Raw genomic sequence first — 25,274 nt, 5'->3', positions numbered from 1 at the left:
CTGCTCCATCCTGCGTCCTGGTCAATTTTGCAATCTATTCCCTCATTTGATTTCTTTTCTGAGAAACAACTGATTTTTAGTTCCCTCTGGACTTGATTTTTTTCCACTTGCCATTAGCACTAACCTCTTTAGAAGTTTAGAGCTAGATTCAGTAGATGACTGTGGGAGTCTCTGCTGAACACAGTATTTTAAGAAGTATGCCATCTGGGAATAGCAGTTTTTGAAGTAGTTTCCCAGATATAGTTTTTGTGAGGTGCCTTTTTAAAGGAGTTGAAAGTAATATTGGGAAGATATAGATTTCATAGCAGATTTCCAGACTGCACCATTTTAATTAGCCCTGATGGTGTTCATTTTTCCCACAACGACAGCTGGAGATATGTGTTCTTTTATTATTTTGAAAGATCTTAAGTGATTGGTTCCAAGCCTTTTGAGGTCATAGGTCTTTTTAAAAAATATGATGAAACTGATGAGCCTTTCAGAAAAAAAAAAAAAAAGCACCTACATACAAAGCTTTACTACAGTGATTCTGAAGAAGAAAAAGGATATTTGGCAAGATCTGAAGATAATGTTATCATTACCCATGGCTGGGGAGTACTACTGGCATCTAGTGCATAAAGACCCAAGATCCTGCTAAATACAGTGCACAGGACAGTCCACAAAATTACCAAAATGTCAATCATCTGAATGAAATATCAGGTGGTTTCCATTCCCTTAAAGCCCATCCATGAATCCCACATTCAGAATCCCCAATTTAAGTTTGTTTGTTTTTGTTTAGTTTAAGCTGTTTTAACTCTTCTTGTACAAATCACCAGTTACTGGGCTCAGTGACAGCATAAGAATAATTGGTCTGACTTCCAGTTAGGTACCACACCCCTAGTTATTACACAGAGGGTCCATACCTCTATAATGTGCTGGTGGAAGACATGATCATAAAAGACAAAATAATAATAGGGAGAATCAGAGTCACCTCCATACACCTGCTGGGGAAATTGCTCTCAAACACTTTCTCAAGCTTTAAGCACTTGAGCTGGCTGGAGAGATATTAATAATAATTGTAGTTACCACAGAATGACTCTTTGCTGTGTGTTAGTATGTTAAGATTTCGTAATAGATTACTTATCTGGTCCTCAAAAAAGAAAAGAAAAACGATGACGAAGGAACAATTATTATTTTACAGCAAGGATAAGTAATTTGCCCAGAATTTGCAGCTAATAAGTGACTTAAAAAAAAAAAAAAACTCGTTATTTGCACTCTATTAAGCAAAGTAAATGCTATCACAGAAATTCTGCCTAAAATGAAAAAAAATGATAGAAGAGGCCAAATTTTAAAAAACCTGTCAGGATGAAGTATCAATTATTTGTTAAAGTATAATACTGGAACTCAAGTTTCTAACTTAAATGAGTGAATTTAGACAAACAGTGATCTTTCTGAGCCTAAGTTATCTCATTGTTGAAAAAAGATTGGAATAGATTATTTTAATTTTTTTTTAAGTTCACGACTTTCAGCATCATGGTTATATAGGTACTCTTATCTTTGAGAAGGAATTTAGAGACCATCTAATCTTGTCAGGCATGTAATTTTACAGCTGAGGAAAGAGGCTCAAAATTCTTCCAGTATGTTACCCATATCTGAGGCAAGAATCCACATATCTTGATTTCTCTTTCTAATTATCTTACTAAATGATAAAATCTTCTAATTACTCCTTATGTTCTTCCATGCACACTTTATAAGCAAAATGCATTATAATTTATTTAAGTCCCTTTGCCTTAAATTTGCACCTTTAAAGGACCATTAAATTAATTCACAGCCAGAAGTTCCCACATAGCAGATGCTGCTTATAACACCTATTCCAGGTTTGAGTTTCCAGTATGTTTGGATAGTAGCCTCATTGTGTCACAAGATGAGATCATGAATGCAAAAGTAAATGGAAAGCTATAAAGTGTTTATGACAACACTCTTGGTTGGCTACCTAACGTTAATTCAGGATCCCCTCTCCCTTCTCACCAGATACTCTTCTAGCTTCCCTTAAAGCAAATAATGGCCAGTTGATCCTGCTCTAGCCAATTAGTTTGCTAAGGAGGCCTCTGGGGAAGATTGTATTCTCTGATAAAATAAGGAGACGTGAGAGAATAGTTCTCTCACCAACATGATTGTCTTTGGGCCCATTCTTGAAAGATGAGGTGTTTGGAGCTCTGACAGCCTTCTTGTAACCAGGTGGGGGATCACAAAGACATAATCCCAGTGATCTAACATTGTAGAGCTTCTCAACTCCATTTGAATTCTTTCAAAAGTAAATTACAGCTTGTTAATATGGTTTAAATCACTGTGAGTTGAATTTTCTCCTTTTGGTAGCTGAAAGCATTCCTAATTGATAAAGCATGGTATAGATAAGACATGTTCAATATGTCTTATCTATAATATATATCAGTGAACACTATCTCAGTGCTTGGTGATGTAGGCAGATACTCAATAATCAAACAGTAATTGTGGGATTTAATGAACAAATCAATATCATTGTGATTATTATCCTTTTTCTAATGCAGCCTACAGACTGGATATTTAATTTTTAAACAAATGGTATGCTATGTGAAATTAAGGAAGGAGCATGATAATGAAATATAGAGAACATAATGAAATCAATCACTTCTGACCATTGGAGAGAGATTGGAAAGGGATTTCGTATGTTCACAATTGTGGCAAACACTATAGTTTGGCTGATAGACACCATTCCCAACTCACTTCTTTTATACTGTTAATGCCTATGGAAGCAGTGAAAGCTAAACTCTCTGTTTCCCAGCCTCCCTTGAAATTTGAGGACAACGTGTGGTATTATGATATGTATTAATTTTTGTCTACAGTTCCTGGCTCCCAACACCTCTAACCCTTGTTACGGTGTTTTGTTATAATGGCGTGTGTGTTAGGCCTCAGAAGCAGACCTTAAGAAACAACCTCTCTAACCTGCTTCTGCCGTCCTTTCACCTGCCCCAAGGCAGGACTCTAATCTTTTCTCCTCCTTTCTGACTGTGAGTCTTAGGACCCTCCCCTGAGAGGGACCGGCCCCATATCCTTAGGGAAGGAATGGTAACATCCTGAAGCTTCCATAAAAACCTAAGAGGGCTGGCTCGGTGACTCCTTCCTGTAATCCCAGCACTTTGGGAGGCCGAGGTGGGCAGATTGCCTGAGGCCAGGAGTTCAAGACCAGCCTGGCCAACATGGTGAAACCCTGTCTCTACTAAAAATACAAAAATTAGCTGGACATGGTGGTGGGCACCTGTAGTCCCAGCTATTTGGGAGGCAGGAGAATCACTGCCTGGGAGGCAGAGGTTGCAGTGAGATGAGATCATGCCACTGCACTCTAGCCTGGGCAACAGAGCCAGACTCCATCTCAAAAACAAAACTAAACAAAACCAAGGGGACCGGACATTCCTGGAGGATGGTGTGCCCCAGGAAGGTACGGAAGCTCCACATCCTTTCCCCATACCTTACCCTGTACATCTCTTCATCTGCATCCTTTGTAATATCCTTTTATAATAAACGGGTAAGCAAAAGTGTTTCCCTGAGTTCTGTGAGCTGCTCCAGCAAATTAATGGAACCCAAAGAAGGGTCATGCGAACCCCAACTTGAGGCCAGTTGGTCAGAAGTTCTGAAGGTCTAGAATTGGAATGAATGTGGCGGACAGGGGTAGCCTCAGGGACGGAGGCCTCAGTCTGTGGGAGCTGATGCCGTCTCCAGGTAGACATTGTTAGAACTGAACTGGAGGACACCCAGCTGGTGTCTGCTGCAGAGTTGATTGCTTGTTTGCTGGAGGGGAAATATCCCCATGTACCCTTGAGTCACAGAAGTCTTCTGTGTTGATTGTTAGTGTGTTGGTTGGAAAGCAGAGGAAAAACCTGGTTAAAGACTCCAGAAACACCATTTAACAGTACCGGCCATTGAAGGGTGCTGGTACCATCACCTCCACTTCTTCTTTCTTCCAGCCCAGAGAATGGATGTGATAGCACCTCACAGCACAGCATTCATCGTGCAGCCATGAGGCGACAGGCATGAGGAGGAAAGCCGGCACACGAACCATGGTGGAATGAAGTGGTGAGAAGAGTCTTCCTCTTCACTATCTGATCTAAGCTCCTTGCACTTCTCAGGGTAAGATCAGTAACCCTTACCTGGTTAAGTCACTGATGTTACTTCCTACATTATTCATACCAACTCTTCCGTTACAAGAAGCCAGCGCCACAGCAAAGACACAGAGTGTGGGAGTATGAAACAGAACCAGGAAAGAACGTAACAGTGTCGAGGGAAAATTTATTCTCAAGCAAATGGTGGCTGTGGAGGCATTCATTGCCCACATCACGTATTGCAGAAGATGGACCCTCTGTTGAGTGTGACAATAGAAACAGGAACACCTATCAAAATGGTTTATAAAATGTTTCTTCTTAAAGGCTCAACTTTGATCAATTCAGAGAGGCAGAAATTCTCAGCATTATGAAATAGCCTGATACAAAAAGGTTCCCCTTAAATACAAACCAGCAAGAGAGAGATGCAGGCAGGTGGGAGGTCCAAATGAGAACCAGGAGATACAGAAGAGAGGCTTTAAGAAGGAGCGGGGAGGAGAGATTTTTCCTTAACTTCTCCTGGATGTGGAGCTCATCTTTTCTTTGTTGATGAAAAAACACATGCTTTGTTCCTCAACACATGCTGTGAGATATCCCAAGAAATGCTCTGCCAGCTGGAAACCTACAGTCACAGTTTTCAGTACAAATACAGTGAATGAGGTTTAAAAAACATAGTTTGAGGTCATGGTAAGTTCACCCATTCTGCCATTTCCTTCCTCCCTTCATTTCTAAATTGTCTTTCCCTTCACAAATCCCTTCTGAAGACTAATTTAAAGGGGTATTGCTACGATATGTTACTGCATTGAATCCATTCCATACATGGGGGAAAATCTCAAGGGACAGTGATCTCTCAGGTTTCCTGGACTCCATCTCCAGTAGTCTATGAGTGAGATAGTGTATTGCTTTTAGAAAGCTAACTCTCCTGTTTGTATGCATATATTTACCATAGCTATCCCAATATCCTATTAAATCGGAGTTGCCCATTTCATTTTCAGTGAACTTTCTTTCATGTGTTTGATAGACTCAAGACACCCCCCACCCCATAGAAATTGTATTTGTCTAGTTCATACTATTTCTAAACATATGATTTGTTTGAGTAAATTCCCCAGGAGCTATCATGGAAATGAGGTAAACACAGTCTGTGACCTGCTCCCAGTAGTGCTGTCTGCATTATTCATTTAAAGTTTGCAGATTACTTTGGACTATGAAGTGCCATATAGTTTCTATGTTTTATTCTTTTATGAGTTAAGGTAGCATACAAATATTAAATTAATAACTTACTTATAAAGAAAAAAGTGAAGTGTTAAATCAGATTTAACATAGCAAATACTTCATATTAAACCATCAAAATTGAAAATGTCCATAATACATAATACATATATACATTTGCTACATGACTCAGTTTACATTTTAAAGCAGTACATAAATATATCTAATACTGAATTGGTGCCACGTTTCTGCTGCTTTTAAGTTATTTGTTTCTTCCAGTGTCAAAAATCAGCTCTTGTTTTGATCAACATTATGACCTAAATTTTGGTTTTTGTTTTTATTTTCCCATAATATGTAGAAAAATGAGTATTGTGGGTACCAAAGAAAGAGATAGAAAATTTTATGTATAATATTTGCCACCAATAAGTCTTCTAAGAAAATTCACAAAGGTTTATTTCTACAGCCTTTTAAAATCTTAAGTCTCTCCAGCACCAAAATAAGATGCATTGCAAGGATCAAATGAATATACTTTTATACATTTTAACATAATAAAATGATCGTACAGGAAAAAATCAAAATTGAAAACACTTAATTGGCATTATAATACTAAAAGGGGCTTAACAAGTCCCTCTTGCATTTAATTTTCCTGAAGCAAATAATTTCATATTATAACTCTGGTAAAATGGTAGAGGGAAAATGCGTCTTCCCCAGGTCCCTGGTTTTCCTCAGGAAGAATTTTCCCTCAATGCACCTGTACTCTGTTCCCTCCTCTGAGCCTCTGGGGCAATTAGAGAATCTGGAAGAAACATCCCGTGTATACCTGGTTTGCTCTGCTCTTCTCTTATGGGCAAATCCCCCACATGGGGCAGGAGGGTCCGTGTGCTACCCAGAAGGCCTTCCCCGTCCACACCGCTGAGACTGAGACAGGTGGACAAATCTGCTGAGCTCTGGGGTTCAGTTAGCAGACCCGTTTGCCCCTCACAAAGCTATAGCCTTCATGTTAGCCTTTATCAGGAAGAAACATGATGTTTGTTCTCCATCTGCCACTTTTCCCCCTCAATTAGCTCAGATTTCAGATGGGAAAAAGGAGTACTATTTATTGGCCTCCTTCAGAGACCCCAAGATGAACTAACACAAAGTGAATGTTAGCACATTCATTTAAATGTCAGTGAAATATTACTGTTTATTGATCAGTGTGCTGGCCACGCCAGGGTCGTACTATGGAGTTATGTGGAAAAGAGCAAATTGCAAGGGAGGCAGATCACTTGAGGTTAGGAGGTCAAGACCAGCCTGGCCAACATGGTAAAACCCCACCGCTACTAAATAAATAAATAAATAAATACCCAAAAAATTAGCCAGGCATTGTGATGCACACCTGTAAACCCAGCAGCTCATGAGGCTGGGGGAGGATAATCACTTGAACCCAGGAAATGGAGGTTGCAGTGAGCCAAGATCACAACATTGCACTCCAGCCTGGGTCATAGGGTAAGACTTCCTTTCAAAAAGAAAAGAAAAGCAGGAACTAATTTTTAGCAGTCAGCACTGAGTTAAATTGTCAAAGATTGTATCTTAAATACTGTACTTGGTTGATTTGCCAGTCTGAGTGAATGACTGGATGAAAAGAGATGCTATTATATTTCACTACTTTTGCCTTTGAAAGATCCATGTCTCTGTGTATTAAGCAGCTAAAGAGCAAGGGCAAGGTGACAGGAGGCAGAAGATACAGGAAGAGTAAAGAGCAGCATTCAACATCAACCATGTCAGCAGGAAGACAGCAGAGTTGGGTAGGAGGGAGAGAAAGGGAAAGAAGGAGACAGAGATGGACAGAGAAAGGAAAGAAGATAAGGAGAGGGAAATAGAAGACTAAAATTTCGTATGCTACCTTGACTTTGAGCCTTCCACGTCCCAAAGGCCTAACTTTGGGTCCCCTTCACACTCTGCAGTAGCTCACTCCCCTATCCAGTGAAGCCCCTGCACTTCTGCATACTCCTTGGAGAAACCCTGGTCTCTTCTCTCTGAGCTGTGGATCTCACATCTTTCTCATCCTAGAGTTACCCTGTTAAATCCCAAGTGGTAACAGACTTCTTTATCTCCCAAGTAAGACCATTCCAGGTAGCGGTTTTCCTAAAAGCTTACAGGATGACAAGTGAGGGGGACTGCAGTTTGGCACTTCATTAGCAATTCACCCAAAATGGAATACTGGGCCTCCCAATCCTGGAACTCCCTGCCATGGGAATTTCCCACAGGCTGCTGTCGCCTTAGGGAATTCTGCCTACTGCCAATGCCTATAGCCAGGCCAGTCCCTCCCTCCCCTCCTCCAATGACTTCTCCTGCACCCCTAGCTTCTTCTGAGTCTCTTAACACCTCTCTCTTAGGCTGCCCTTGGAAAGGAAAGTCTCTGTTCTGTTCTCTGTACTGTTTGGCATTTCAGCATTCGCCCTGCGTCTCCCTGTTGTTCATCCTCTGGAGTGATCATGACCAAAGGCATTAGGAGAGTTTTTCTGGGTCCCACTCTTTGCCCCAGTTAAAGAACAAAGTGATCTTGCTAAAGGGAGTTAGATTTGCGTCTTTCTAAAAAATTAACTAGCTCAAATGGCAGTTTGCTTTCGAAAAACATAAAATAAACTTATTTAAAGTGTATTATTAGAAAGGAAACCTCTTTAAGAACAACACATTTTCATCTATTTAACACGAATTCTATATTGCCTTAAAGAGATACTTTGAGCCAAAATGTTAAAATAAGAATGCCATATAATTACTGGTCTAAGAAAAAACATGTAAAATACATTGCTCAACTGCCTTCAGAGAGATCTACCTTTTCCAAAAGGAGTCAAAACTGGCTTCTGACCATCAATCAGAATGCACTGCGTTCAGGAGTGGAAGGAACCTGAGTTCAGGGAGTCAGAAACCTGAGTTCAAACTCAGAGACTGGATCTTGGACATACTAATTATGACTCAAATATAACCTATTTACACTTAACAGTGTCTCTAATAAAATTATTCACCATTCTATATGATCATTTGCCTGAGATGACATGAATCCGTTCTTTTATTCATATTAGTAAGTGGTAGAGTTTGAATTAATGATAGTGCTTGGATTGTAATGCAATTTTCCTGAATGTTAAGTACTTGTTTCTTTATACCAGGCGCCTCCTAGTGGTAGAAATGCAGCAAAAAGGACACTGAATCTTCAGTAATTTTTCTTCTAGGTATGAAAACACAGGGTAGATTTCAGCTTAATTTTGACTGACTTTTCTGTTAATTGATTAGCATCTCAAATGTCTTTACTCTTAACACATTAACATGGGCACAGGATTGGCTTAGTACAGGTATGCTGAAAGTGGCATTAAGCCAGGAGAAGCCCACATCCTATTTTTGCTATAAGCTCCCTGTCGCCTAATTATATTTCTTCCTTTGCTTTTGTTTTCACATATGTGGCCATTATTTCTTTCATGGTCATGATTCTCAATCAGAAATTATGTAAAGGTATTTACTTCTAAGTTTTAAGTTTTTACTTACACTGCTTTTGATCTGAAAACATTGCAAGTTTTATTTCAACCTGGACATAGCTTAGAAAACAAATAACTGTGGTATAGCAAAGAGAGGAAAAACCTGATTTCCTTGATTCAAAGAAGGCTTTGAGTCTGGTTAAATAGAGAATAAACATCCGGCGTTTGATTGATGCCTTCTAACTTGCAATTTTGTATGCAAAGAAACAGAAAAGAGAGAGACACAAATAGAAGCTCAATGCCACATCTAAACACAGCGGTAGAAGTCAGGAACACCCACTTCTGGGCTTGGCATAGCTGTTAAACTGTTGCTTGATTTTGAAGAAGTAACAACATAAAATGAGGAATCTGGCCGTCCTTCCATTCTCTCTTCCAAACAAAGCCGTGTGGTTGTCTTAGCTCCTTAGGGCTGCTGCTAGGTTGGTATAAAAGCAATTGCGGTTTTTGCCATTACTTTAATAGCAGAATACCACAACAGAATACCATAAATATATGTAACAGAATACTTAACACCATATAACAGAATACCATAAATCAGGGGTCTTATAAACCATAGAAATGTATTTCTTACAGTCCTAAAGGCTGGAAAATCCAAGATCAGGACACTGGCAGATTCAGTGCCTTGTGACCACCAGCTTTCTGGTTCATAGACAGCTGTCTTGTCTTGTGGTACCCTCACAAGGCAGAAGGGGTGAGGGAGCTCTCCGGGATCTCTTTTTTATAAGTACTGTGTGCTAACCGATTGCGCTACTGGAGCTCTCGGGATCTTTTTTATAAGGGCACTAATCCCAGTATGAGGGCCCTGTCCTCATAACCTGATCATCTCCCAAAGTCCCCACCTGTAAATACCATCACATTGGGAGTTAGGTCTCAATGTTTGAATGTTGTGAGGGATACAAACATTCAGCATATAGCAATGATTCACATAAAGTTTGTAGAATTGAGGGAACATGTTCTCTTTCCGGGTCCATGAGGTGGGGTCGTTTTAAGGGTAAGAACCTCGCAGCATCATGCCCCCCTCTCTTCCTCCAGGAGTTTTAATGGTTTATGTTCGAATTTTGAGGGTGCGGGAAGAAACTAAAAGTCATCACTCCAGCGGAAGTTCTAAGGAACTCCTTTCATTGGCCAGAGGAACTTGGGAAGGTGGCAATTTCTCCCAGGATAAATTCCCCTGCTCCTTCACCCATGCCGGATTTCCAGCTTTCTGGAATCCCCTCTCACGTGGTGGGAGCTCTTTTTCCCCTCTGGGATCTCCCCTCTGGAATCCCCTTCCACACTCTTCGTGGAAGTCTTTCTCTTCTCCTTTCCTTCTGTTTTCTCTACCTAAATAAAATCACCCTTCTGCAACACTTCTTGGGTCCGATATTTACTTTTACGAGCATGTGACGTACCTGCAGTGGTCCCATCGCTTATTCTTTAAGAGACTGGAGACCAAGAACCCACAGCATTCTCTTGGGGGAGCTGTGCCTCACCAGCACCCAAGAAAAAACCCGGTTACAGAATGAGACTGATAAAGTAATTACCAGTAGCCAATCAGGCTGGTAGCAGAAAATTTCTTGCTGTAGTATGTTAGCTACGTGAGATAAGCATTTTGAAGATTAAATAAACCACAGCAGGAATATAGGTGAATGAATGCACCACTGTGCCACTGATTAACTTTTCTCCCATTTCATATTCATTTACTGCTTAGATAAAAATAATAATCTTTAATTTTTTTAAAGCCATAATAATAATTCTATTGCACTAATCAGTACTAATCAGTGCAGGATAATGATAGAACAATCTGATGTCAGGCTTCCAAATGTACTAAATTAATCCAAACCATCAGTTTTAAATCATCTATTTCCCTACCCAGGTTCTACATAATTTCTATTCTGCCATCTTAGAAATTATTTAGTTTTAAAAAAAGCTTGATACATTCAAATCTACAGTAAAGGTCTGACAAGCTCTTTTAAGATGAATTACAGGGAACGATTGATTTGCCAGGTGCATGCTAAGGTCGAGACCCTAAAAAAACATAGTACAATTAACCTAACTCCAATTACTTTTTTCTTTAATATTAGAAAGAATTTGTTTTTTGTTTTTTGTTTTTTTGTCTAGGTGCTTTTCCAGATTTTCTTGGATTAAATGTTGACATGTAATAAATGTAAGCAGAAACATCAGAAATAGCATAATGATTTGCTGCTACCAAGACAGAATTGATCTGAATTTGATTTTACCATAGAAATACCTTCTATGAGGGGACGGCTAGGTGTAGTTTAGAACAGACAGATCTGAGCATTGCCACTCACTGGTTTTCTTATCTTAGATGAGTTACTTAGTGACATGGTTTGACTGTGTTCCCACCTTCCATTCTCTCTTCCAAACAAAGCTGTATGGTTTGTAACTCATCTTGAATTGTAACTCCCACAATTCCCATGTGGAGGAACTTGGTAGGAGGTGATTGAATTAAGGGGGTGGGTCTTTCCTGTGCTGTTCTCATGAAAGTGAATGAGTCTCATGAGATCTGATGGCTTTAAACACAAGAGTTTTCCTGTACAAGCACTCTCTCTGCCTGCTGCCATCCATGTAATACATGACTTGCTCCTCCTTGCCTCCTGCCATGATTGTGAGGCTTCTCCAGCCGTATCAAACTGTAAGTCTAATTAAACCTCTTTCTTTGTAAATTGCCCAGTCTCAGGTATATCTTTGTCAGCAGTGTGAAAATGGACTAATACATTTGGCTCATGTCTAAAACTCAATATGCTCATCTGCAAGGTAGAGATGATAATCTCTGACCATAGTGTTATTCTAAAGGCTAAACGAGAAAATGTACATAAAGTACTTAAAACCATGCCTGGTGGCCGGGCGTGGTGGCTCAAGCCTGTAATCCCAGCACTTTGGGAGGCCAAGGCAGGTGGATCACGAGGCCAAGAGATCGAGACCATCCTGGTCAACATGGTGAAACCCCGTCTCTACTAAAAATACAAAAATTAGCTGGGCGTGGTGGTGCATGCCTGCAATCCCAGCTACTCAGGAGGCTGAGGCAGGAGAATTGCCTGAACCCAGGAGGCGGAGGTTGCGATGAGCCGAGATCGCTCCATTGCACTCCAGCCTGGGTAACAAGAGTGAAACTCCGTCTACAAATAAATAAATAAATAAATAAATAAATAAATAAAACCATGCCTGGCATGTACTGCTCAATAAATGGTGGCTACTATTGTATCAATAATAATGTTTCTCTTCTATTATTCTAGAATTAGTTAGCAAGAAATAATTCAACACATTCAAACTTACAATAAACGTCTGACCTACCCTTTTGAAATGAATTGTTATATGAAACTAACACGAACCTTCTTTTAAAAACGTGATTATTCAACCTGCAATCTATTATGTTTTCCACAGTTCCTTTTTAAAGAAAAGATAAATTTTGACCAAGTTTTTCATACAAATAAAAATATCAGACTGAACCCTAATTTTGATGCGTTGATCAGCTTACTACATTGAACAAAACGGTGGCCAATAAAGATTTTCCAATGAACATGATCTTTGATACTTTGATACATTTTAATGAAAATCAAACAATGGAGAAGTGATAGGAATACACATTCACTCTGAGCTCAAGAAATCTGAGCGCGAAGCCTCCAAAAGTGAGATTTTTCTTACTCTAATTAAGTCCAACTCTAACTTTGTTTTCTTTCTCTCTCCCTATTTTTGAGTTTATTTTGACAATCCAGTTTAGTAGCCACTTTAACAGAGACAAAAAACACCAGACCCACAATTTGAGGCCCAGATGGTCCTACTAAGTAACTTTAAGATGTGAAAGTGCTTTGGGTTCTATGGAGCACTTTGGGTTCATTAGTACAATCTCGAAATCCTTCTTAAATAACATTAACTCATACATACAATCAATAGCGCTAACTGATTTATATCAACTCTAGCTAACAATTACTTTTGAAAATGAGTTTTGTGGATAAAATACAAAACAGTAGTCTGCAAAAATATCCATGACCTTCTAATTCTTCGCATTACTGTCCATATTTATCATTGAAAGAATAGAGACACATCTGAGTATCAAATGTTTAAGAAAGCCTCCTGACAAAATAGTAAATTAAATGGAATATTTACCCAGGTTTCCACTAAAATAGTCTATATCAGACTTTAGAATTGATGTAAAAACCCCCACACGCTGTTTTACCTCGATCAGTTTGCAGAAACTGAATATATATTACTTATTTATATTTTAAAATATTTTCCAGGGAAGAATTTAAATGACAGGTTTAGAATGTTGCTTCTTCAGTCTACGGCAAGAACTTAGTATTCAGGCAAAGACCCAGTGAGAGAGAAGCTACATGGCCATTACTCAATAGCGACATCTGCTGATCTCCCAGGAGTATTACGAAATTCTGCTCTTTGGCACTGAGTTAGCTGGAATGACAGTCAACTCTCAGGCATAGAGGTTTATTCTCTAGTCTGTGGGTTTTCTAGGTCTTTGGTGACTCTTCATTCTCTCACCTGTGCTCTGCCTATTGGCTCAAAGACTAATCTTAGCTTTCTTACCAGAAGTTAAGCAAGTAGAGAATACAAATTGAACCTCGTATCAATCAATATTGTTTCTGTTTTTCAAAGGTTTAAAAGATACTGTTTCCTGGCTGGGTGCAGTGGCTCATGCCTGTAATCCCAGCACTTTGGGAGTCTGAGTGGATGAATCATCTGAGGTCTGGAACTCGAGACCAGACTGACCAACATGGTGAAATCCCATCTCTACTAAAAATACAAAACTTAGCTGGGTATGGCGGTGGGCAGCTGTAATCCCAGCTACTCAGGAGGCTGAGGCAGGAGAATCACTTGAACCCAGGAGGCAGAGGTTGCAGAGAGCCAAGATTGCCCCATTGCACTCCAGCCTGGGCACCAAGACTGAAACTCCATCTCAAAAAATAAAAAAAGATACTGTTTCCTTACAGAAGAATTCCAAATAATATATGTATGTATACATATATTATACATAAAAATAACATATTTCCCCCTCTCCCACTGCACCAAAGAGGTGGAATTTATCCCCCTAACCCTTGAAGATGGACTGGACTAAGTGACTCACTTGCAAAGACTAGAGTATGGAAAAGGAAAAGTAGTACCTTTTCAGTGGAGAAGCCTGGCAGATGCCACCTTAACCAGGTGACTCAGGTGAGCATCGCCAATAATGTCATATGGACACCAAGTATCCCTGGTATTATATGAAAAAAGGGCACTCCACCACCATGATTTTCCTTCCAAAATCCCATAACCCCAACAGACCAACCCAGATTGGGAGCTGTCCTACAAAATCCTTGACCAGAACTCCTCAAAACTGTTAAAATCATGAAAATCAAGGAATACTGAGAAATTGTTATAGAGCACAGGAGACTACAGAGACCTGAGGATTAAATGCACCACAGTATTCTGCATGGGATCCTGATGCTGAAAAAGGATTTTAGTAGGAAAACTGGGATATCAGTTTGGTGGAAGTCTGGGGTTTAGTTAATAGTATGGTATCAATGTTGGTCTTTTTAGTTTGGACAAATTTACCATGTATGTTAGTACAATGATAACACTAGGGAAAACTAAAACTGAGTGAAGGGTATATGGGAGCTCTTCACAGTGTCTTTGCAAATTTTCTGTAAATTTCCAAGTAGTCCAACATATAGTTTTTGAGACAGGCGCTTTAACCAACTAAGCCATAGAGCCACGTCCAAGATATAATTTAAAAAAAATATATTAAGAACTTGCTCTACGTCCTTCTCTGAGCTGGACATTCTTGTGGATAACACCTCACATTTTTTAAATAGAGATTGGGCCTCACTATGTTGCCCAGGTCTCAAACTTCTGGCCTCAAGCAATTCTCCTTCCTCAGCTTCCCAAAGTGCTGGGATCACAGGCATGAGCCAATATGCCCAACTACACCTCACATTTGAAGGACATGGCACAGATTAGAATGTGTTTTCAGATGATTTTTCTCATGTAAACATCCACCAACAGTCCTGTGAGGCAGGCCTGACGAGATTATTTTCATCTAGAGATGAAAAACAAACTCAGAGAAGTTGTGTCCTGCTAGAAGTCATACAAGGAGTTAAATGAAAAGCCAGAACCCACCCACAGGACTCATGGCATCATCTTCAAAATGCTTTCTACGCTTCACAAGTTTCTCATCATTAAATTCTAATAAAGAAGAGGGAGGAGGAAGATGGCAGATTGGAGACAGGGCTGATGTGCAGCTTCCATTTGGACAGACAGGAAGAACATGTGGAGACTCACACCATGGACTTTTGCTCCAAGAACCACCACAGGAAAGTACCAGGAAAACCAAACAATTCACAGATCCTTTGAAAGAAGTGACAGGTCACAGCAAATTCCTGAGACAGGTGAAAAACTGAGTTCCCAAAATGTGAGAGGAGGGGCAAACCTGCCTCCAAACACATGTCCCCACTGGGGAACCTGAAAAGCCAGGTTGTGGGAGAAGGATTTAACCTTACCTAGAGCCAAAACAGATTTAGCATGAATATAAAATCAAAAACAGTAGTCAGAGAGCCTTGTAGGCACTCCCAGTATCCAACTCCAGGTTGGAGTTGTTGCTCTTCACAGGTAATACTATCATATATCTAGAAAACCCTAAAGACTCTTCTAAAAAGTTCCTAGATCTGATAAATGAATTTAGCAATGTTTCAGATGCAAAGTCAATGTCCACAAATCAGTAGCACTGCTATACACCAACTATGACCAAGCTGAGAATCAAATCAAGAATGCAACCCCTTTTACAACAGCTGCAAAAAATAAAATACTTAGGAATATAGCTAATCAAGGAGGTGACAGATCTCTGCAAGGAAAACTGCAAAATGTTGCTGAAAGAAATTATAGATGACACAAACAAATGGAAACACATCCTATGCTCATGGATGGGTAGAATCAATATTATGAAAATGACCATACTGCAAGAAGCACCTACAAATTCAATACAATTCCCATCAAAATGCCATCATCATTCTTCACAGGACTAGAAACAAATATCCCAAAATTTATATGGAACCAAAAAAAGGGCCCACATAGCCAAAGCAAGACTAAGTGAAAAAAACACATCTAGAGGCATCATATTACCTGACTTCAAACTATACTACAAGGCTATAGTTTCCAAAACTGCATGGTACTGATATAAGAATAGGCACATAGACCAATGGAACAGAATAGAGAATCCAGAACTAACGCCAAAGTCTTGCATCAGAAACAGCAATCAGCAATTAGAACACAAATCCCTGATATTTGGAGGGCGGAGTCCTTAATGCCCACCTTTGTTCTCACTAAGTGCATATAAGATGCTTCAAAACTCCTCCTCTCAGCTGCCTGCCACAGGACTGGGAGTGAACGATGGGTATCCACTACTGAAGGAAGAGCTGAAATTTACCAAAATTAACTGCAATTTACCTTCCAAAATTTCCTCTGGAATTTGCAAGGTTTGAATAGACTCCAAAGTTCCAAAATAGTTACATCAGACAAACACTGTATAATTGTTAAGGTGTACAGACTAATTCCTGATGCTTTCTATTTCTCCATCTTCCCAAAGTACTCTTTCCTGGAACTGTTTTTTAGGTCTAATTTTTCTACTCACACGTTTTAAATTTTACGTAAATAAGAACACATGCTATCGTTTTAGTGAAGCCTTTATTGTTGTTGTTGTTTTAGACAGTCTCACACTGTCGCCGAGGCTGTAGTGCAGTGGCGCAATCTCAGCTCACTGCACTCTCCACCTCCTGGGTTCAAGCAATTCTCCTGCTTCAGCCTCCTGAGTAGCTGGGACTACAGGCGTGTGCCACTGTGCCCAGTTAATTTTTTTGTATTTTTAGTAGAGACACGGTTTAGTGAAGCCTTTTATTCTGTGAATCTCCCCTTCTCCTACATGATCTCTCTTATTCCTTCAACAATCTGTTTTTTTCTTCATATTTATGTAATCATTCATATATCACGACATAAACAATGCTTGTTTATATCACTTATGTATATAAACATGTATTTACATATAAATGCATAAAATATGCTTATATTAATATTCCCAAACTTGCTAATTTAATATTTATATACTGTTCTATTCCAAAAATGCATTTAATATAGCTCTTATAGTCACTGAATAACCAAAATTCCGTATAGTGTATGGATATTCAAAAATGTTTTGAACATATACATAGCTATTGCAAGCACAGCATTTTAAACTAGAAGAGAGTAGTTTCATTTCTAATGAGAGATCAAATATTATCTGAGGGGTTTTGGGAAATATTTTAATTCTTTGAATTAAAATTAATGCTTTGATTGTCAGGGTATATTGTTTGCACCCTACTGGGAACAAATGGAAATATTAGGCTCAATAATATGTATTTATTTTTCTGTGCATTGTCTATATTTTATGCTCCTTTCTGACAGGGAAAACCTCATTATGAAATTATTAATGTCATTGCTTATAAAAAAGTTACTGGCAGTTAACTACTCTTTCATTATACTTTAAACTATTTCTTACCTTTTGAAGGATATCATAATTTCAACAAATAGTTAAGTTTGCTTTTTATTTTTAAGAGAGTTGCCCGGTAAATTGACATGTATTTCTTCAGAAATAAAGGTCACAGAACATGTGAAATTATAATACATCAAAAAATGTCATTTTCATTTTTTTATTTAAGAAAAAGGTGATATTAACATTATTAGAGACTACAAAAAAAAACTTTGCTTCTTAAAGTTAAATAGAAATGAGCTACATTAATTCAATCACTTTGAAAGAAAATTTCAGTTTAAAAACTCATTATCATAAATTTATGTCAGACATGGAAAATATGTAGACACATACTTTATAAGCAATTTTTATTTTGATGTCAATTCCTGTCAGAGGCAGGTGACTCACAAGCTTTTCATTTCTAATAACAGCAATAATGATGTTTATCCTTTACCCTAAAAAACAGAATAGGTTTTATTTATTTATTTATTTATTTATTTATTTATTTATTTATTTTTTGAGATGGAGTTTCGCTCTTGTTACCCAGGCTGGAGTACAATGGCGCGATCTCGGCTCACTGCAGCAACCTCCACCTCCTGGGTTCAGGCAATTCTCCTGCCTCAGCCTCCTGAGTAGCTGGGATTACAGGCACGTGCCACCATGCCCAGCTAATTTTTATTTTTTTATTTTTTTTATTTTTAGTAGAGACGGGGTTTCACCATGTTGACCAGGATGATCTCCATCTCTTGACCTCGTGATCCACCTGCCTCGGCCTCCCAAAGTTTTGGGATTACAGGCTTGAGCCACCGCGCCTGGCCTCAGAATAGGTTGAGGATCCAGCCTGGACTTATGCAAGAGAAAAGGAGCATTTCTCCTTGTATGTTGTCACCCACCTGATATGCTTTCTAGGTCAGAAGTCCCGAAGAGAGATAGGACCTGGTTTAGGGACCCTGCCAGGATGACAAGATCTGGCTACTCTTCATTCTCCAGGTTTCTGAGACATGTAAATTAGGCTTTGGAATCCTCTCATCTTGATTAAAGAACTGTTCCCCATCCCTTCAGAAAGGTGAAAAGTTTTCTCTACTTCAGGATGATTAAAATATCCTGTTTTCACTCTACCAGATGTAAAGAGTAGGACTAGGCTCGATAATACACTGGTCAATTTCTGTCAGGCCTTTCCCACCAAGATTCTGGGATATCACCAAAGTTGGTGGAGGGGCTCACCTGTTGTCACTGCTTCCCAGGCTTTTCTCTCAGCTATTCTGTCCCCTGGTACAAAGCGCCAGCTGGTTTTCATGGCTCTATTCCTTCGAATTACGATTGAATTACTTGTTCAGAATGAATCGCTCCATCTTTGCCACCAGGCAGCCCTTCAGACATACTGGTCACAAACTCCAAACCAAATAACCCTGGGGTCAGTTGTTCATTATAAAGGAAGTAATTATTCACAATCATCTGCTAATTGCTGAAGAGTGATTCAAATTTTGCTAACCAGTCACTATTGACAGCTTTGCTCTCAAATTGCCTATGATAGGATCTCATCTGACTCCAATCTTGCTGTTTCTTTGAAATTATTGCCTAAAGCTGACAAAAAAAATCACACTTCATTAATATTTAAAATTAAAATCAATGATTACTTTAGCACAGTGACAGAATGTTGCTGCTGAATGCCATTGAATTTCTCATTAATATTAATTTGCAGTTTACAGAGAAATGACTTAACAACTGAGCAACACACACTTAATTCAAATATTGATTAACTGAACCATAAATCTGGGCTCATGAAATAAATTGCTTTTAACTGCCTGTGTTTGATTTTTATGGTCTTTCTTATCATTTTCAAATTTTATCATATTTCAGTAATAACATGTACTTTTTCGAGTCAGTTGGTTATTAACAAATATTTGCCAATTTGCTAATCAGCACAAATATGTTTTAAGTTGCCAGGAATGATATAAAATTTTCCAATGATTTCTTACCTAAAGGCCTGTAGCCCTAATGTCAATATTATTGTCATTAACCATGATTTACTCAATATGTTTTAAGAACCTGAGACTGACCTAAGAATATGATTTTCCTTAGTATAGGAGAATGATGCTATCGACTGGAAGTTAGTAGAATACTTAATTTGAATTGTTTTTCTTGATTGCAGTCATTAACTTCCACTGTGTTTAAGATATTAACACACCCATTGTGTTATTACTAGATGGAAATGTTACACAAGTTTTAAACAGTAATTTAAAATTTCCCACCTCTAACTGGATACTTCTGAACATTCCAAACACAAAACCTTCTTCCCATAAAGGAACAATTTTATTTTTCTATTACAAAGTATTTATTAAATGGATAAAGCGTTATACTAATTGTTGCTGTGGGGTATATAGATGAATAACAACCATTCTTAAACTTCAAGATATCTTAGTATTAATTAGGAAAATAGATGAGGTATTTATGCAATTATCAGAATGCAAATTCCACTTTTTATTCTTCATTTATTTTTATAAATGTGTAATCTGTGTAGGTTTGTAAGAATCAGTGAGAGACAGAGAGAGTAAACAAAGTTTTTGTAGAGCTAAAGCTTCTTTTAGGAGTCTGTCATATTTGGATCCTCCTTTACTGAAAAACCCATATACACTATACCAGAGCAGAATGCAAACTTTATTGTGTGTCATCTGGAGGACTTGTTAAAATACAGACTGCTGGGCCCCACCCAATCAATCTCAGAGTTTTGGATTAACTAGATTTAGGGTGGGGCCTGCTAATTTGCATTTCTAGCAAGTTTTCAGGTGATGCTCAAGCTTATCACCTAGGCAGGCATCCCCAGACTACGGCCCACGGGCCGAATGCGGCTCCCTGAGGCCATTTATCCGGCCCCCCAGCGCACTTCAGGAAGGGGCACCTCTTTCATTGGTGGTCAGTGAGAGGAGCACAGTATGCGGCGGCCATCCAACAGTCTGAGGGACAGTGAACTGGCCCCCTGTGTAAAAAGTTTGGGGACGCCTGCTCTAGGGAATCACACTTTAAAAACATTAATTAGAGCCTTTCAAAATCGGTCAGCAGTAAAAAATTACATACGGAACATTTTCTTTTCTTTCTAAACTATTTTCTTTTTTCATTTTTTTCTTCCCCCTCCTCCTCCTTCTCCTTTATAACACAAAAATTCCTCCTCTTGCACTCATGAGATTCAGTAGCTCTGTGCCAGAGATTAAAAAGCCACATGGGGGGGCTGCAGCTCAGGCCTGTAATCCCAGCATTTTGGGAGGCCGAGGCTGGAGGATCACTTGAGGTCAGGAGTTCGAGACCAGACTGACCAACATGGTAAAGCCTCATCTCTACCAGAAATACAAAAATTAGCCTGACACGGTGGCTTGTGCCTGTAATCCCAGCTATTCTGGAGCTGAGGCAGGAGAATCGCTTGCACCTGGGAGGCAGAGGTTGCAGTCAGCCGGCTACTGCACTCCAGCCTGGGTGACAGAGCAAGACACAGCTATGCTGTGTTTTGCTGGTATCTGGGTTAGTTAATTTTCCTTTTCACTGTATTGGAGAAAATTAAATAGGTGAAGAGAATTGAGCAAACGTGGTAGATAAGCGTAAGATAAAGGTATTGTTTGGATAAAGTGGAGAATTAATTTAGACTCTTTGATTTGATTCATTGATAGGCATGCAAACTCCCCTTCATACACAAGGTGAGGTTTCTTAGGCGTCTACTGGGGGCAGAGTTTAGAATACTCTTAAAGGCCAGTTCTGATTACTGACTAGCCATATGCTTCCAGGGCTGAGGCTCATCCGGAGCTAACAGTGGTGCTGCACTAAAGCCTGGCCTGATGGATGACTTGGCATCTCCGTGCTCTGTGTTCCACCTCCTCTTCATCGTGGATCTTTGCATATTTTTAAGCAACCTCTAGTTTCTATGCTATTTTTCACTCTCACCATCCCTAATCCAGTAGCTTACCTTTGTGTTTCCAAAACTGGAATAAGAGTATATCACAAATATGGGGCCGGGCATATAATGAATAATGAAATTACTGTGATATTTAAATTGGAGACCTTGCTATTGAGGGGCTAAATGTGGTATGTATTAAATAAGCAAGGCAACCTTACAGACTGGGACTACAAGAATAGACAAGTGAACACAATTAGAATTTTGCTTTCAGAGGATGAATGAATGAATCTATACAGGAAAGAGGACACAACCAGAGCTTTAAAAAGTACATGAATATTTATACCTTAATACTAGACTATGTTTTTATGTATATGCATGGACATATGTGTGCCAGATGAAAGTCGAGGCTGGAACAGAATAGGAAATATGTTTAAATGTATACGGTTTGTCTGAGAATGAGGAATTATTGTATGAGACTTAAACTGAAAAGGTTGATTGTATAGTTTCACTGATGGTGTGACATAGCTCAGATAAACATGGCAGCTGTGCGTTATTTTCCAAATTTGATAATGCAACTTCTATATATCTTATTTCATAACCAGGCATTGTTATAGCATTTTGCAGACATTACATTGTGGGTGGAGCAATCTGTCCATCTCACAATGTGTCCGTGATGAGCTGTTGCATGCCGTGATTTTGATGATGGTTATGTGTGCCTAGCCACCTTATGTTTTTACCTCTCTTGCAAGTTTGTTTCTTCCTCTTTCTTGTTGATCTAAGACCTATCCACTATTCTTTCAATAAATCAATTTCTATTTAAATCATCCTCAGTCTACTCCTAACAATTGCAATTAAGAATCCTATCTTATAAAGTTGTAAAACTTTATTTCAATCCTTTTCATTGAGTAAGCCTTTAGGTTACTGAAGCACATATATTGTGCCTGATGCTGTGCTGGAAACTAGGAAGACAAAGATGAGTGACATAGTCTTCATCATCCAGGTACTTAGAATCTAGTGGGGGAGTAACAATTGCAAAAGTTAATGTTAAAAACAAGATATAATATGGAATTTGCATGAGGGACCAATGAATTCTTCTCATTGGAGAGGTAGGGGGCTCCATGAAGGTAAAAAGAATTGTTTGAGTGGGGCCTGAAGGACAAGTAGAATATTGCCATTTTCACAAGAGAAGGCTTTCCTGAAAGAGTGGTGCTATAATCTGAATGTTTGTGTTCTTTCAAAATTCATAAGTTGAAATCCTAATTCCCAAGTTAGAATTAGGAGGCATGGCCTTTGGGAGGTGATTAGACCATGAGGGTAGAGCTCTCATGACTGGGATTAGTGTCCTTGCAAAGGAGACCTCAAAGAACTCACTAATCACTTCCTTCCACCTGTGAAATTACAGTGAGAAGGAGCCATTTATGAACCAGAAAGTGGGCTCTCACCTGACTCGGAATATGCCAGTACCTTGATCACAACTGTGAAAAATAAATTTCTGTTGTTGAAAAGCTCTCCAGTTTATGTGTTTTGTTATAGTGGCCCAAGTGGACTAACACAACTGGGTTCTAAGAGCCAATGTAAGTGAGAGGAAAGTTCGTAATGCATTTGTAGCCTAGCAGACAGAGTATGGCCAGAATGTTGCAGTTATGAAGCAAGCCTAGAAATAAGGCCAGAGTGATAACATGAAATCTGATGATGAAGGTCTGTGTATACCATAAAAAAAAATTCATTTATTTGATAACTACCATCACACTTTTTATTTTATTTCATTTTATTACTTTTTTCTTTTCTTCTTTTTCAAAAAAAAAGATCTCCATTGGATACCTGTTTCACAAACCATAATGGTTTTTAAAGCAAAAAAAATGATAGGACCAAATCTCTCTTTTAGAAAAATAATGCTGCTGTCAGTGTGAAGGCAGTAAGAACTTGGTCAAGGCAACACCAACAAGAATACATTTGAATGTTTAGCCAAAAAAGTTTTTGCTTACATTCCAAGGGAGAGGTGTACACAACTCAAAACCAAGAAAGCAATAATACAGCCATTTATTTATTTATTTATTTATTTATTTATTTATTTATTTATTTTTGAGACAGTCTCTCTCTGTTTTCCAGGCTGGAGTGCAGTGGCACAATCTTGACTCACTGCAACCTCTGCCTCCTGGATTCAAGAGATTCTCCTGCCTTAGCCTCCCAAGTAGCTGGGATTACAGGTGTGCACCACCACTCCCAGTTAATTTTTGTACTTTTAGGAGAGACGGGGTTTCGCAAAGTTGGCCAGGCTATTCTCAAACTCCTGACCTCAAGTGATCTGCCCACCTCCGCCTCCCAAAGTGCTAGGATAACAGGCGTTAGCCACCACGCCAGGCCCGACCCTTTAACTAAATGCCAACTTAGGTAGTACCTAGCTATGTTATCTGAATTAGCCATATATCCTGGGAAAGGTTTCTTTAGTCTTGGTTTACTCATCAATAAGAGTACTAATTACATGATAATGTGATAATGATTCTTATGTTGTAAGGTAGCTGTGAAGATAAAAATAGTGTACAATAAATTCTAGCACAGGGCCTAATTTTCAGTAAACATAGTTGCTAAATAATGGGAGCTACTATTATCAACACAATGAAAAATGTAGAAGGCTGAACATTCTATGACTCATTAGACATAGTTTTAATAAATGCCATGTTATATTTTGATGAAGCCACATTAGCCAATACAAAGTGACTTCCTATTATTTCAGAAGCCAAAGGGCAAGAAAGCTTAAATAACCATCTAAAACAATGGTGTCCAATATTTTGGCTTCCCTGAACCACACGCAAAATACACTAACACTAATGATAGCTGATGATCTTTAAAAAATTGCAAAAAATCCACAACTTTTCAAGCAAGTTTACATATTTGTGTTGGGCAGCATTCAGAGCTGTCCTAGGCCATATCCATGCAGGCTACGCGCCTCAGGTCGGAAAGCTTGATCTAAAGAAGAGAAGGAGTTTGGAAAGGCCCTCCTTTCAACCATTTCTTTTTCTTTTTTCTTTTGTTTAAACGTAGAGCCTTGCTTTCTCACACAGGTTGGAGTGCAGTGGCACAATCTCGGCTCACTTCAACCTCTGCCTCCCGGGTACAAGCAATTCTCCTGCCTCAGCCTCCTGAGGAGCTGGGATTACAGGCATGTGCCACCACACCCGGCTCTATATCCTTTTAATGTGAGATTTTTAATCACCTTTACAGGTTCCTCAATAATAACTGATGAAGCAAGTTGTGACCAATGTAAAATATTTTTGCAATGAGGCACTAAAGCATCACACAACCTCTTTTGCAAGCTAGTTGAATTCCAAGGTCCTGTGCTTTCTGGAGTTTTGAAAAAAATGTGTGTGAAAAAGGTTATTATTTTAATTTTAACATTTTTTTCTATAGATCCTTCTGGATTATCTAGGGACACAATTGCATCACCTACAAAAAGTATATTCTCTCTAATCTTTTATGATTTTTTTCCTTAATTTATGATTCTGGTTTGAGCCTCTAGTGAAATACTGAATAGTAGTGATAGTGGATAGTTTTTGTCTTATTCTTGATGTCAAGGAGAAAGTTTTAAATATTTCCTTAGGTGTGATGTTTGTCATGGGTTTTTTTTTTTTTTTTTTTTTTTTTTGGTTTTGTTTTGTATATACTCTCAATCCAATTAGGGAAGTCCCCTTCTATTCAATTGCTAAGAGTTTGCTTGTTTTTTTAAATCATGAATGGAAACTGGATTTTATCATCTGCTTTTTCTCAATCTATAGAAAAGCTCAGATGGGAGAAAGAATAGTCTTTTCAGCAAACGTGCGGGAGACAACTGAATATCCATATTTAAAACAATAAAATTGGGTCCCTACCTAATATCCATACACAAAACTTAGCTCAAGGTACAAGATAGACTTTAATATAAGTGCTAAAACTATAAAATTTTGTTAGGTTGGTGCAAACGTTATCACAGTTTTTGCCATTGAAAATAATAGCAAAAACCACAATTACTTTTGTGCCAATGTAATAGGAGAAAACACAGGAATACATTTTTGTGATCTAGGTTGGGTAATAATTTCTTGAAT

The 25,274-nt window shown here is 38.8% G+C and overlaps 1 protein-coding gene across 2 annotated transcripts in view; it reads left to right on the top strand.

Annotated features, from left to right (window-relative positions):
• The window catches only part of COG6 (component of oligomeric golgi complex 6), a 142,398-nt gene that overhangs the window by 564 nt on the left and 116,560 nt on the right, over nucleotides 1–25,274 (top strand). For both annotated transcript variants that reach the window (XM_074387813.1, XM_010344945.3), the window contains exon 2: nucleotides 3,978–4,140. The gene's annotated coding sequence lies outside the window, so the exon portion shown is untranslated. The remainder of the gene's footprint in view (nucleotides 1–3,977; nucleotides 4,141–25,274) is intronic.

This window comes from Saimiri boliviensis, chromosome 16 (assembly GCF_048565385.1).
Source record: "Saimiri boliviensis isolate mSaiBol1 chromosome 16, mSaiBol1.pri, whole genome shotgun sequence".
NCBI classification, from domain to species: domain Eukaryota; kingdom Metazoa; phylum Chordata; class Mammalia; order Primates; family Cebidae; genus Saimiri; species Saimiri boliviensis.
Note: the sequence above shows the minus strand (reverse complement) of the source record. Positions and strands in the feature narration are given on the sequence as shown.